The sequence below is a fragment of the Cupressus sempervirens genome, chromosome 5 (assembly GCF_028749045.1).
Source record: "Cupressus sempervirens isolate cs-2001-9-10 chromosome 5, ASM2874904v1, whole genome shotgun sequence".
Classification (NCBI taxonomy): Eukaryota; Viridiplantae; Streptophyta; class Pinopsida; order Cupressales; family Cupressaceae; genus Cupressus; species Cupressus sempervirens.
In genome coordinates, this window is record NC_143122.1 from 287,677,948 (window position 1) to 287,693,180 (window position 15,233).

At 34.7% G+C, this 15,233-nt stretch overlaps 2 pseudogenes; both read left to right on the forward strand.

The window, feature by feature from the left end:
* Positions 1 to 7,270, forward strand: part of LOC149555696 (putative xyloglucan endotransglucosylase/hydrolase protein 10 pseudogene) — a 67,268-nt pseudogene extending 59,998 nt beyond the window's left edge.
* Positions 7,271 to 10,396: 3,126 nt separating this feature from the next.
* The window catches only part of LOC149555697 (putative xyloglucan endotransglucosylase/hydrolase protein 10), a 39,661-nt pseudogene continuing 34,824 nt past the window's right edge, over positions 10,397 to 15,233 (forward strand).

A 15,233-nucleotide genomic window follows, 5' to 3' on the forward strand; every position in this document is an offset into this window, starting at 1 on the left:
TGAAAACTAACTTCGATCTTCATGTCACATCATCTAACTTATCCTTTGAGATGTCCAATCCTTTTACAATGTCTCATTGAGTTCTTCACAAAGTTCACTAACTACATTCCTTTGTTCCTCATTGTCTTTGTTAGTTCTAGAGTTCCTTTCATGGTTCCTTCTACCATTTCTAATATTTCTTCCATGATTCCTTCTATTTTTGAAGTTTCTTCCATTGTTCCTTCTATCTCTAAATTTTCTTTCCATTCTACAATACTTTGTTGTATGTTTGAAGTTGTTAAATAGATGACATATTGGCATTTTGCTTCTAGGATTCTCTTGAACATCATGTGCATGACAATTTAGAGCTATGTGACCAAAGTTGTTACAATTATAACACATGATCTATCTTATACCATCATAAGGTCTTCCTTCTCTCAATGTTATTTCATTAGATCTTCTTCTATCTATAGGGTTAGTATTTCTAGACATTCTATTATTCCTTTTATCATTATCATATTTACGTTTCCTACAATCAATTGCATTATGACCCATACCATGACAATTATAACAATAAAATTCTTTAACATGATTGAATGACTTATTTGTACAAGCTCTTTTCATATGACCTATCTCATTACATGAAAAACACTCACCTCTAAATTCATACCTTGTTTCCTTAGGGGATTTGACTTGCTTTGGTTCATCCAATATTTCAACTTCCTTGTCTTGTCCAACTTCTTTAGGTTTATTAGAAGATTTACTAGATTCAATCTTATCATCAGATTCACCCTTTTCTTTTGTATTTGATCTAATCTTAGGTTTCTTTGCAAACATTTTAAATAGAGAACCAAGACCAATCTTATCATAATTAGGTCTCTATATTGATATTGAATCATCAAGCTTTTCTATGCTAGAATGAAGCTTCTCAAGCTGCTACTTGCACTGAGTTAATTCAACTTTCACAATAGTATTGTATTTATGAAGTTCTTCATGATCTTCTCTCAATGTTTCAAATTCATATGTTTTCTTTGCTAGACTTGTTCTTAGATATGCATTTTTAGTCTTCAAATCAAATTCAAATTTGCTAGGATCATTTCTCAAAGTCAACTTCAAATTCATAATTTTCAATTCCTACTTCAAGATCTTGTATCTTGTCTTCAGCTTTGAATAGTCAACATTGCTAGTTTCAGATTCAGTTGATTTAGGCTTGGATTTGAGATGTTCAATATTTTCCTTCTATTTTCCAATGTATACTTTGGAGTCTTCATATCTAACTTTCAGCTTATCTCTTTTTTCAATAAGGAGATCAATTTATTCTAATGCCTCTTCAAGGTTTTTCATCAGATCTTATTCAAGTTGTTAAGCCTCTTCAGAGTAACTATGCTTTGATACCAATTGATGGAAATAGGGATTATTGCGGGGGGGGGTGTTGAATCAATCATCTACAAACTTTACTCACCAACTAGATATTATTGCTTACTTTAAACCATACACAACAAAGTAATAAAGTAATGTTTAATAGTAATAGTAACAATCCACAAAGATAACTCAGAACACTATATTTTATTAACTAGGGAAACCCAGACCAATGGAAAACCCTAGTGGGAATGATACCCACTAGATGATATACTAATATATAAGTTCCTTGTTAGAGGATGGACCCTATTAGGAGTCAATGAAAAAATTCAGTATAGAAAATCCCTATTAGGAGACTTTGAATCCCTGAAAGGATATTTTAACCCTATTAGGAGTTGTAGTATAGTAGATACAAGATAAGCCCACTACCCAAACATGCACTTCCAATTACAAGAAGACCTCATTGCCCAAACAAGTAATCAGACTTCTAGAATATAGATTATTTCTCAGTTTGATCTTGGATAACAAAATAGCTTCACAAACTTTGCATACAATTGCTCAACACCACTACATCTTTTATCGCAAAATGTCCTTTGCATAAATACCATGCCTTTACAAAAATTGTTGCTAGGTCAGGAAATACCATAATACACTTTTCTAGCTTAAAGTAAACCTCTAGGATGTTAGCCCTAATTAGACAAGTAGTTATTTTGTAAATAAAATAATCCTTTCCTTCAATTTTGTTGTCCTATTTCACTTAAAACACAAATATCTCTATTCCATACAGTCCATAATGACTTCCAAGGTTATACACATCATTATCAACATGTATACTATCTCCATCTAACTCTGAGCTAGTCATAATATGACATCATTAACAAGTTATAATCAAAACAATACACTATTGTATACCAAAATCCACACTTAGACAATTTTCTAATTACCAAAAGCTAAGTATCTTTATTTCTGAGGTTTTCTATAAGCATGTACATCATGTGTTGACATAAATGATAACAATTACATATCTCTGTTAGCCAATTGTCAACATGTACACAACAGTCTCACTTTACAGGTTCTTAATTGATGATTGGCTCCAACTGCTACTGGACAAGCTAAATGAAAATGAGAAGAACAAAGGGAACTATTACCTCCTTTTTTTATGTTTTAGTTTTTTTTTCTATTACTATTACAGTACTCAACCCATGAGGGTTCTGTTAATGGTGCTTTTATGGACTATGGTTATTATGAAGTTTGTATATTTTAAGTTGTATACCATATGTAGTTTCCTTTATCATAGTTGGGACACGTTAATATGAGGCTTTTTGAAATTGGAAAGGGAAGTTGGTTAATTATGGAAATGCATGTTAATTAGTTGTTTTTTAGTATCTTGTACTTCGGGTCAGCCCCAATTTTTCGGTTGCTTTCAATTTAAAAAATATCAAACATAACTTTTCTTTTACTAAAATAATCAAACCTAGTTATAAAGAATTTCTTCTCACCCAAAATACTCATACAAGATATAGAAAGGTCTTGAGACTAAACTTAATGTATTATAAGACCATAATCTAGTAATAAATCTATTTCTACAGTTTATCTTCACTTTTCTATAAATTTCATGCATTAAGAATGTAAATTTAAAACTAATCAAATTATTTTATAAGAAATAGATTAAATAATATATATACATTATAAATCACTAATATTATACTAACATTAAGAATCAAAAAAGTCATTTTTCAATTATATCTATATTTTAATATCTAAATGTTTTAAGAAGAGAAACCAAAGGTTAAAGTACTTAAAAGAGTAGTTGATTCAAAATATCACACATTTGATAGAGTTTTTACATGAAATTGAAATAATTTGTCTAATCATTGAGTATTGATTATTTGTACTTAAGATCACCTTTTTACACGATATAATTGTCAAATATGACTTACAAATAATACAAAGAGCCACCCTTAAACATCACTAAGGGAAGAATTAAGCTTGCTTTAAAAAAGTCAACTTTGACTATTTAACACTTTTGGTTTAGGAATTAAGCTTAGTGAGTAATGTTTAAGCAGCTCCCAAACAAAAACTTTGACAATATAAATATTTAAAATTATTTACATGTACGATTGTAAGAACCTTTACAAAACATTCATAATAATTATCTAACACTGCAGTAAAATAGAAACATTTGAAGATATAAGATTTCTACACTTCATAATATTCATTAAAGTTTATATCTTTTAAACTTTTTATCTTAATATAAGATTTCGAAACCTTCCAATATTCATTATACTTTATATCTTTTAAACTCTCTATCTTACTGATTTAAATGTTGATATTACAAAGAACACAGTTAAAATCAAAAGCTCAAATTACAATACAACTGAAATTAACAACTTAAATCACAATATCACTCATAGATCATATAAATGTTGCTACTAGTTTGCTTACCGACTTGCATTGGCCGACCCACAAATTTTCTAATGTTCCATCGATAACAAATCTACCCATTACAGTGAAACTTTCCAATTTAGCAAATTGCAACGATTCATCATCATTCTTCTGGCTTTTTGGATTTTGTTGCAACGATTATACACGATCATACAAGACATAAATGAATCATTTAGTTAATAAACATATATAAAATCTAATCAGTTACTTGTGAGGAGAGAATATTTTTTTTTTTAAACACATTCTTGTTGGGTGGCACTAACAACATGGCTTGTGAGACTCAGTTTTTCTGCCAAGATTCTTAGGGATAAACAATAAACAATAAACAATCAAGCCCATTGTATGCATTAAAATCTTTCCTATAACAGTAATTGCGTGCAGTGGGTCTGAAATCGTACATTGCAGCTTGGCCTGCTATGTACGGTTTTTCTAATTGTACTATTACTTACAATTTTTCAATTAAAAATAATAATCAACAGTAAGGAAACCCAAAAGAAAAAATGATGAATAATCTCAACAGAATCATGTTGTCCATATCTTTCTACATTGGAGAGACTCACTTTTCATATTTGATGGTATCGGTATTCTGTGAAATGATTGGGGCAGATATAGTTTGTGGTGTGTTACTTGGTAATAAAGTGTTTCAATTTTTGAACCTGTTAATTCCTTGGTTATGTGTGAAATATGCCCCATTTTAATCAATGGAATGGTCATTTCATCCGTGAGTTTTTGTGAGTTTCTAAATCTTCATGTCTCCGGGTTGTTCCCGGCTCTGCCGAGCACTTGAAATTTTCAAAATCCAACTTTTGAGCCCCAAGTTATTGCAAGTTAATGGAGGGACCCAAATTACGCATTTTCAAGTTTATCATTAACCATTAACCTCTCAAATAGGTTAATGATAACTTTCAAATTGCCCATTTTGGAGTAAGTTAATTAACCTCTCCAAAAACATGTAACCATTAACCTCTCAAACAGGTTAATGATAACTTCCGAATTATGCATTTTGGAGTAGGTTAATTAACCTCTCCGAAAATGTGTATTTCTTAACCTCTTTGACACAACCATTAACCTCACTGTTTAGCTGATTAAGGTAAAGAATTGCAAGCAAGAAGATCATCATGTTGAACACCAAATGGAATTGGATAAGGAAGACAAATTGTTTGCTAAGAATTGTTAAGGAATAGTAGGATGTCCACTGGCAGCAACACTTTCATAGAACTTCATAGTATTGCTATTGGAATGAAGAAGGAACCCATGTGTTGGGAGGAGAAAGCTGCCTCAATGCAAAGTTTAATACCAAGACTAGCACCTGAGTATGTCAAACCTGCTAGCTGGGATGGGCTGAATCATATCCATAGGGGGAGAGAGCAGTTACCAGCACAGTGGTAGCTCTAATCGAAAGGAAAAATGAACAGCATTGGCTCTACTTATCTTTAGTGCTCCTAGTCATTGCTTGTCCCTACGCCTTAGTCATATCAACTCCAGTTGCCACAGCTTGTGGGTTGGCACAAGCTGCCAGGATGGGACTCCTCATCAAGGTGGAAACTTTCTAGAAGCCTTGAGAAGGATAGAAACAATTGCTTTTCATAAAAATGGAACATTAACACAAGGAGAAGTCAGAGTGGTAGACATTTATGTGATATGTGAAATGTTGAAGCTTGTAAGATACATGATACATGTTTGACAAAATTCTTGAGCCAGATACAGTGTCATGGACGTGCCGATTGCAAGGTATGCACAGAAAAGGGTACACTAACAAGGCCCTGTAGGTGTTTGGGAAAATTCTTTGATGGGACGTGTGGTCATGGACTGAACTCAAACTGAAATTCACGTCTAGATGTTGAATAAAATGCCTATAGGAATATGTGAGGAAAAGAAGCGAGTCTCAAGCAAATTGTTCATTATTTCCTCTCTGCCTGTGCATCAGTGAAGTAAATGAAGTTGAATCATTAATATTGTGATGTTGACTATCTCAATACCGTACATGAACTATTTGGTAGAATATCTCTATTCTCAGCCCACAGCATGATAATCTCCAATGATGAATGCTATTGGTTGTAATGGATAGCATGACACCATGATTCAAACTTCACCTCCAGCTTTCATGGAACATATTATGGTGTTCATCTATTGATTTATCTTTTATGGAATACCCTTGGATATGCCATCTCATTGGAATTAATGGGCATGGTCATCAAATCAGGTTGGACACACCAAGTCATGGATGAAGTTGAGGGTAGAATCTTCGCTACCATATTTGAGTCCTACACTTAATGGGGATGCCTTGCTCAGTGGTGTTATGGGATTCTAAATGATACTGGAGTGCAATTCGTAAATATTATCAAGATGCCATGATAGCTCCAGAATTTTGTTCAATATAAAACCAGGGGCACAGATACTTGGTGTTTCTACAACTGACAAACTTGTTGCTCAAGGTCTCATGTAGATTACTCTTGGAGGAAATGACTACATCAACAATTACTTCCTCACACAAATAAAAAATGGGGTGTCAAGTGAAAGTAGGTTTTTTGAATTTTATTCAAATTGAAGAAAAACCGTGTTGATCACCTTATCGACAATAAACTGAATCAGTGATAGCAAAAGCTACCAAAACATTGAATTTTAGCAAAGATCTCTACATTACATGGTCACCAGCTAGTGTTAAGAATCTGAATGATGGATTGGAGAATCGGCTGATTTTGAGCCAAGATTCTGGGTTGGGATTTAGTTACAATGACATGTTTCTATTTGGAAAGATTGAAATGGAAATCAAGCTCATTCTTGGTAAGTTAGTTGGCACAGTGGTTGCATTCTATTTTGCCTCAGACTAGCCCAACTGTGATGAACTAGACTTTGAGTTTATGGGGAATGATTTTAGGAGAGCCAATCACTGTATAGACAAATATATTTGCAAATGGAATTGACAGCAGAAGGGAGCATATAAACCTTTTGTTTGATCCTGCCCAAGATTATCAAAAATACTCTATTTTCTACAACATCTACTGCATCATATTTTATGTAGATGATGTACCCATTAGAGTACACAAGAATTATGCAGATAAGGGTATTGCATTTCCTAGAAGGAAACCCATGGAAGTATATGCAACTATATAGAATGGGGATAATTGGGCTACTCAAGGTGGAAAAGTTAAAATAGATTGGAATAGAAGTCCTTTTGTTGCTTCATTTAGAAACTTTTAGTGTGGAAGTGTGCCCATGGAAAGGAAATTGAAGGTTTTGCAGGTCTACAAGTGCCCAAAATTGGTGGAACAAAAGGACACATAGTACTCTGGATGATTCATTGAAGGGAAAGCTTGAATGGGCAAGAAGAAATTATCCTATCTATGATTATTACACTGATAGCAAGATAATCAACACTACTAGTACTTCTGATGTTACTCTCACAATGGAATGCACTCTCTCTAATATTAAGGATTGCAACTATACCATGGTTCAGAAATATCAAGTCAATGATTCGAGCTTCTGAAGACATCTTCCAAGCCATACATTTCAAATAGTGGTCATTGTCATTTTAGGTTAATTTTGTTGAGGTTAATTAACCTCACCCAAATCACATATTTGGGAGGTAGTTACTAACCACACAAGGGTAGTTATTAACCTTCGTGTCTATATAAGGGTTCTTTTGGGATTTGTAAAAGGGACTTTTTGGTTTTAAAAATAAGGGAACACTATGCTGAAATTTTGATCAAGAGATAAATTTTGGAAAGTATGTACACTTTTTATCTCTAAAATCAAAAAATCTCTATTGTCTTCTTGGTGCAAGGAAATGAAATGAGATGTTCTTTTGGTTTCTTATTCGAAAATCAAAATTGTTGCATGTTGTAGTAGACATTCTCATGGTATTGTGTGGGGGTTTATGAATAATGAATGTGCTTGGTAATACTAGTTGCTTTCGAGCGTAGTTCTTGTTTACCCAAGAAGGTTGTGAGGGCATGTAGTGCATTCATCCTGAATGGCTTTCTCTTGATCTTTGAAGTTTTAGATTCTTTATTTGAATTATTTTTTAAAATTATATCATATGAGGGAGTTGCCCCTCTAAACGTAGAGGAAGGCTACATACCGAGGGCCTATCCAACTATTGTGTATGGTTTGCCACACACTTTGAACTGCCTCACAATAGGTGTTCCATAGTAATGTGCTAGGCTTGGCTTAGGAATAATCTATTCAAGCTAAGGACTAATTTTCCCCTACCATGAGGTGCATTTAGATTGTCAGCCCAGGGATGTATACTTGAAATGGTCGGCACAGTATGTGCACTAGGTACATTGATGAGTCATTATGCTTGTGCTACAGGAAAGTAAAAATGCAAAGGAAGGAAACTACACTACTACTGTAGAAAGGAAACTACTGAATCTATGAATGTTGAAAACAAAATGACAAGATAACAGAGATTTCATCTTGACTCATCCATTAGACTATTCTCGCAAATGCTGCAGGAACGTCCATGAAGTGTGATGCTATAGGAAGGAATTAACTAGCTATGTCTTACTTAAAATACTGCTAATTCTTAGTAAAATGAATCTTTTCTATCCTAATCTAATCCACCTTCCAAGTGGGCCCCCTTGGTTGGCTTCTCTAATCTACCAACGCAGGATAGAAACTAAAGAGAACTAATTCATTTCATTAATCAGTCATTACATAATTCAGAATTGTAAAACACAACTGCAACAAACTGTGAATCAGTGTTCTCTCTTACTCGATAAAACTTATCAAAACCAAAAACTAAAACTAAAAACTTCACACACAGAAGTCAATCCCAACATATATAGGGAATCTACTCTTTATTACATAACAGAAAAGTAACTATCCTAAGTTATGTCTGCAGGAGAGAATATAGGAGAACAACTGAAAGCGAAAAGGAAGGATAACGGAATTGAGGAGGGAGCAATGAAGTCATGGCATCCACTTGTTACAACGTAAATGCAAAGAAGGTAATGGCTCGTAAAAAATCCTCCTTATTCGCTGTAATGTTTCTTGGAGTGGTTATAACTTCCTTTTCGTGGTTGTTCCTTGATGCTCGTTTCTCCTTGAATGCTGTCGGCAACCAACTTCTGGATTCTTCCACTCATCCTTTAAACCTTATCATCAGGTTAGTTATGATATAAGACATATTTGCAAATAAACATCCATCAGACTAAATTCAAGCATAAGAACACACATTTGGATATTTATATGAAATACTGCATATTGGATATAATTTAAGAAAAGGATGACATAGCTTTTCTACCCCATAAATCATCAAAGGTTTATCAAAAATAGGCTTATAAGTGTTAAAACAAGGATAAACAAAGTATCATGAAGTATCTTAAACATAACAAAATAAAGGAATTTTTTAGACTCATCATCTGCCCCCTGCTAAACTAATGCTTGTCCTCAAGCATTACATTTCTTTGTCAAAGATCTGAGCTCCCCAACTTCTGTCTTTCCCTTTCTGCTGCTCTTGAAGGTGTCATAGAATCCTCTGGTCCTTTCCCATACTTCTTGCCTGTGGTCTTCCTGCAACTTATCAAGTTTGTCAACATCAATATCATACAGGGGCCATAAAAGCATTGGAGGTTGCATGGTTAAACGACACCATAGCTCTAACCTTAGTTGCTTTACTAGTTCTAAATATTTTGGAACTCTATATAGTGTTGCTTCCAAATTAATAGGACTGTGTGGCTCTGATTTCTTGAGAGAATCAGGTAATCGTGCCCATCTACCTCTTACTCCGGTCATAGCTCTTTGGAACGCAAAGTAGGGAAAGTTTTCATATTTGGCATATATTTGGCTCTAGCAGAAAATACCTTCTTTCTAATGTCTGGATTACTCTTCCCATACGTTAATGTAAACCAGTCTCGAAGCATTTCTTCTGGTTGTTTAGTTTCTGCCCTCAAGGGTAAAGGTTTTGTTCTCTCCTCATCTCTGTAATTAACCAGTTGTCTGTCATAATTTTCCTCATTAGACATCCATGAAATTAAAGCTTTCAAATGCACATCTCCTATATAGAGCAAATGATTCCACTCAGTTTCTGCAGGAATGACAAAATTATGAATATACAACTCACACAATAGATTTTGCTTCCATGGTGGTAAGGTTTGATACAGTCCATAAAACTCTTGTGCGGTTTTGAATTCTGCATTTACATTTTTGAGGGTTAACATCAACTAAAAAAAAAGATATTGTTCTTCCAAACAAAAAGCATATACTCGAAGAGGTGGTCTGCAAGCAAGACCTTGATCAGCTAATTTAAGTGCATGTTCCATGCGTTGTTTCTGTCTTTCTAGCTGTTCTTTCAATTCTTCAATCTCCTCATTTTGTGATGTTATGATCTTGCTCATTCTTTTCTTCTCCTCTTTCCATAGTGCCTCAGCAAATAAATGTTGTCCATATAATTGGAAAAGGAGTTTTTGCAAGGTGATGGCACTGTTATCCTCTTCATAATCCTTTTTCTTTTTTCATTCCTGCCATAGATGTTCCGCCAAACTATTGATCCATGTTGACTTATAGGGGACTAAGGCAATATTCGAATCATGACTTTCAGGAACTACTTCATTCTCATGGCTTGAAACACCTGGTAAATCCATTAAAGTTTCATTAATTTCTTGCTCACATGCTACAGGAGGACTACCATAAGCTTTTGTCATTTCAGTGTGAAGGGGAGAATGGTCAGAAATTATCTGCACAAGAGACTCTAGAGCAGGTGCTTTAGACATATAGGGTTTTTAAAAATCTACCCTCTCATTCTAGGGCTTCTCCTTAAAGGAGTCTCTTCTTTTACTATTTTCTTTTGCCTACTTTTCTTTTTCGGTATCACTGCTGCAGGATTAGTTGCTGCAGGAACCTTCTTTGTTTTCTTTTGTTGTTGAATTGTAGGACTAGGTTTTTGTTGAGCAACGATTTCTTCTGATGACTTCCATTTCCTTTTAGCTTGACTAGTAGTGGGTTTAGGGATGTCCTATTCAAGTGGAGGCACATTCACTTGAGTGGAAGTGAATTTCGGTTCAATCCCTTGTGCGTTTTCTGTTTCAGGTCCCTCAATATTTTGTTCTGTAGGCTCACTACTGGGAACTACATTTTCCTCACCCTTCCGTTCACTAGGGTCAACTTGGGGTTGTAAGGTTTTAAATTTCACAAAGTCATCCCATGTCAAAGGGGATACGTCCCTAAGAGACCTTTCTATTAACAACTTAATGAAAGCATGGTGAGTGACAAAATTATCTTTCCCTTTTTGAGGCTCTTCCACACTAATACAGAGCATATTATACAAAAAATTTGGGAGATTCACGGCAATATTGTGCCTTATACAACTAAGAAACTTAAAATGGTGTGCATGTAAGTGAGAAAATTTTCCTTCACAAGTAAAATACCTGATGACATGCATTGCTAGGTTAGGGTATGGAGGCGACAAAGACAATCTCTTGCACCCCTGCTTTGTAACATCCAATGCAAGGTCATGTGGGGTAGTGAACTGGGCCCTTTCTGACCTAGCATCAAGTGAGCTCAAATAATGCTCTCCAACAGGAGGTAACCCTATTACTTTTGCAATTCATTCTTCTGTTGCAATTACTGTCAAACCCTACACAGAAACTTCACCTTCATCAAATGTCCTGGTGAATTCTACAGCTGATTCTTCATCATATGCTGTTAAATTCAAACAATAACCTAACCACTCGCATGCATTAAATCTTCTTACTGCTTCTACATCATAGAGCAACAAAATATGCTCGATCAGCTCTTTTCTCTATAAACCTCCTCCCATTTCTTGATACTTCTGCTACTCCGTTTCCCTCTCCCTTTCTAAATGCAAACTTCAAAAATTTGCGTTATTTCTCAGACTCTTCACCGCTTCTTTTTGAGAACATTAATTGCCATAACCAATTGTTATGTGCCATAATTAAACTTTAGGTAAAAGTAAATCATGAATTTGCATCGAAATCATCTAGAAACATGGTTCAAATGCCAAAATTTTAAAAAATAGGTCACATCATGGCATACTTATGGAAAAAAGTTCTCATTAATAAAGGGTAATGACAAGATTTTCGAAAATCATCACAGTTAATTAGGCATTTCATTGGATAGTACGACACTCCCCTACCCCCTGCTAATTTTATGATAAGTGTCCTCATGTGTCAGACTAGTATGGGTTAGGGACTGGAATACGCCGTAATTATAAAGACTATGCAGTATTAGATATAATTAAAAAAATTTGCAAACTTATAAATGAATAATAGTTTGAAAATGTTTATAACTTCCAAGTGGATTGTCACATGCTCCAAAAAAAAGGTGGTGGAAATAATGTAAATGGCAGCATCCATTAGCATGTGCAAATTTGATTGAAAACACAAAAACGTAAGGATGTAGAAAGTGAGTGGATGGAAGATTAAGAAATGGAGTGAGGTGGGTGGATGGAAGATTAAGATATGAATGGAAAGAAATATCATGAAAAGAAAATGGACTTTATGCGAACATAAAGTTATTATTATGGACATGAAAATTAGAATTAATGTTGAAGAAGAGCAAGCGAAAGGTTTTCACCTTGGGCTGCAGGAAGAGATACTTGAGTTGTTGTTGGATCCGGTTGTTCAAACTATTGCATGAACTCGGCTTTTGTTTGAGGCTGTTTGTAAAGTTTAAGTCAATGACCGTTGATCAGCATTTTGAAAGGCATATCATCAATTGTGGTTAGTTGAACTGTTCCATTGTCAAAGACATGGATGATTTTATATGGTCCTAACCATCGCGTCTACAGCTTACCTGGCATATCCTTGAAGTGGGAATCATACAATAATGCCCAGTCACCAGCTTTGAACTATTCGTTGAGGATATGAGAATCATGCCAATGTTTTCTCTTTTTTTGCACCAGTTTAGTATGTTCTAAAGTGGTCTTGCGCATTTCATCCAAAGAATTAAGATGCAGGAGATGTTCTCTTTGTGCTGTAAGAAGATCAATATCTAAGATCAAGGCTATAATTAAAGTCTTGTGTTCAAATTCAATTGGAAGCATTGCCACTTTCCCGTACAAAAGCTCAAATGGTGTGAATCCGGTAGTGGTTTTCCAAGTTATTCTATAAGCCCAAATAGCTTCTTGTAACTGGCTGGTCCAATCCCGACGATGCAAATGGACTGTTTTAGTTAAAATATTTTCCAGCTCATGGTTGGTAACTTCTGCTTGTCCATTGGCTTGTGGATGATAAGGACTGGATCTGCGATGCCTTATGTTATATTGTTTCATCAATTCTGAAATTAGGTTAGAAGTAAACTATGTGCCTTGATCAGTAACCAATTCTTTAGGAACTCCATAACATGTAAAAATCTCTTCATACAAGAATTCAACAACTTTTTCATCATGGGCATGTTTCATAGCCTTAACTTCAACCCATTTGGTTAGGTAGTCAGTACAAACCAGAATATAAGACTTCCCATTGGATGGAGGATCAATAGGATCGATGAAGTCCACTCCCTATTTGTCAAATGGTGTTAACACCATTTGAGGGTTCAAAGACATTTCATTTTTTTTGGTTGGGCGACCCATTCTTTGGCATTGGTCACACTTCTTTGTGTAATTGATTGCATCTTTATGAAGGGTAGGCCAATAGTAACCAGTGACTAAGATTTTGAAAGCTGTTCTTTTGGCTGCAAAATGTCCTCTGCAGGGCTCATTATGACATGCATGCAAAATATCATATGTCTCATCTTCTCTTACACATCTACACATAACTTGATCAGGTCCAGTATAGAATAGAAAATTGTCTATCCATAAGAAATGGAAGCTTTTCTGTATGAGCAGCTTTCTTTCCTTATAAGAAAAATGCGTTGGTGTCTTATTAGTTGCAATGTAGTTAGCAATATATGTATACCATGAAACTTTAACAGCAATATGAAACAAATGTTCATCTCGAAATGCATCATTTACCAGAGTTGTGTCAGTATCATGATGATTGATTCTTGACAAATAATCAGCTATGACATTTTTTTTCTAGGCTTATCTACTATGGTTATGTCAAATTCTTGAAACAATAGTAACCATCTTGCTAACCTACCAGTTATAGCAGGTTTGTTCATGAGATACTTGATTGCTACATGATCAGTATGAACATAGATAGGATAACCTGTGACGTAATGCCAAAATTTATTTTGAGCATAGACTACTGCTAACAATTCTTTTTTAGTCACTGTGTAATTCAGTTTTGGACCATAAAGACTCTTACTAATATAATAAATGGCATTCTCAAGATTTGAGTGTTTCTGTGCTAAAACTGCTTCTATGGCATAATCAGAAGCATATGTATATACGTGAAAAGGTAGGTTCCAATCAAGGCCTTGTAAAATTGGGACTGTGGTCAAAAGTTGCTTAAGCCATAGGAAAGCTTTATCACACTCGGGTCTCCATTTGAATTCAGCTTCTTTTGTAAGCAACTTATACAAGGGACTGGCTATTTTACTGAAGTCTTTTATAAAACACCTGTAATATCCAGCATGTCCCATAAAAGATCTGATATCTTTTAATTTAGTGGGTATGGGTAATGTTTGAATTACTTCAATTTTAGTTGGGTCTACTTGTATACCTATAGTAGATATGAAATGACCGAGTACCACACCCTCTTGCATGAGCATGAACCACTTTTCACTATTTAGTGCCAAATTATGTTCTTGACATCTTACCAAAACTTTTTCAAGATTTATCATTCCTTCTTCAAAAGTAACTCCAAATGTTGTAAAGTCATCCATATAGATTTCCATACAATCATGTGATATATCAGCAAAAATACTAATTATAGCCAATTGAAACGTTGCAGGAGCATTACAAAGACCAAATGATAAAACAAAGTATGCAAAAGTACCCCATGGACAAGTAAATGTAGTTTTATCTTGGTCTTCAGGAGCAATACTGATTTGATTATAGCCACTGTATCCATCTAAAAAGGAGAAGTACTTCTTTCCAGCTAGTGTATCCAAAACTTAATCTATGAAGGGTAAAGGAAAATGATCCTTTTTAGTAGCCTTATTCAACTCCCTATAATCTACACAAATTCTCCATTTTCCTCCTTTCTTAGGTACTATAACTAGCGGTGATACCCATTTACTATCAGATATAGGATAGATAAAGCCAGCATCGAGCAGTTTCTGCAATTCTGTTTTGACTATTTCTCTGAGGTTTGGATTTATCCTCCTCTGAGGTTGATGAAGTGGTAGACAACCTTCATTAATGTATATCCTATGGGTACATAGTGTAGGGCTTAATCATTTCATATCATCATAATCCCAAGAAAAAGTCTTCTCATGCTTCTGAAGCAATTCTTTTAATTGTTCCATCTGTACGGATGTCAATTTGGGGTTAACATGCAGTTTATGGCCTTTACTCAGTTCAATAGGAATAGTGGATTCTACCATAGCAATTTCAGAGATTGGGATTCCTTCTACTTCACAGGGAAGTAGTGAACAAATAT